The sequence below is a fragment of the Carlito syrichta genome, unplaced genomic scaffold, assembly GCF_000164805.1.
Source record: "Carlito syrichta isolate Samal-C Ts95f unplaced genomic scaffold, Tarsius_syrichta-2.0.1 Scaffold314629, whole genome shotgun sequence".
Classification (NCBI taxonomy): Eukaryota; Metazoa; Chordata; class Mammalia; order Primates; family Tarsiidae; genus Carlito; species Carlito syrichta.
The window spans coordinates 393,015-393,920 of NW_007258725.1; positions in this window are offsets into that span (position 1 = coordinate 393,015).

A 906-nucleotide genomic window follows, 5' to 3' on the forward strand; every position below is an offset into this window, starting at 1 on the left:
TTGAGTTGGAGTCTCACTCTGTCGCCCAGGCTGGAGGGCAGTGGCACACTCACAGCCACCCCAGTGTTGAACTGCCGGGCTCCAGCGATCCTTCTGCCTCAAGTCTTCACCACACCCGGCTAAGTAAGTGCTTCTATTAGTAAGTTTTTCCTACAAGAATAAACTAGCTAATAAAGTATGCCTTGTAGGCTGGGCGCAGTGACTCACGTGTGGAACCTCAGTACTTTTGGAGGCTGAAAAGGGAGGATCACTTGAGCCCAGAATGTCAAGGCTGCAGTAAACCGTGATAGTACCACTTCACTCCAACCTGGGCGACAGAGGGAGACCCCAACTCAAAAGAAAAAGCAAACCTGGATGTCTTTAGGGGATCTGTGTTATCATCGATATCACTATTCCTTCAAGCCTCAACATGCCAGCCTGTCCCCTCAGCACACTCACTTTCCTGGAATCTTCCTTTAGTGCGGCCCGGCTGCGTGAGAACAGGCAGTGTGGGCTGTGATTTAAGGCTGAAAAAACAGGGCATCACGGCAAGACCTTGTCTCTATTAAAAAAAAATCAAAAAAGGAGCCAGGTGTGGTGGTGGCATGTGCCTGTAGTCCCAACTACTTGGGAGGCTGAGGTGGATGGATTGCTTGAGCCCAAGAGGTCGAGGCTGCAGTGAGCTATAGAAAACAGGTCACAGAACTACTGAGTGACCGCCAGGAGATGGCAGGTTGGCTCTCCCCATTGGGCCACATGGCTTCCATGGGCAGATAGAGAAATCGCTCAGACGTACAGCCCTCCTAGGAGCCCTGTAAGGTGTTTATTAAGAGAGAGAATGTATCTGACAGTTACATAAAAGATGAGAGCTGCCGGGCTCGGTGGCTCAGCCTGTCATCCCGCGCCTTTGGGAGGCTGAGGTGAGTG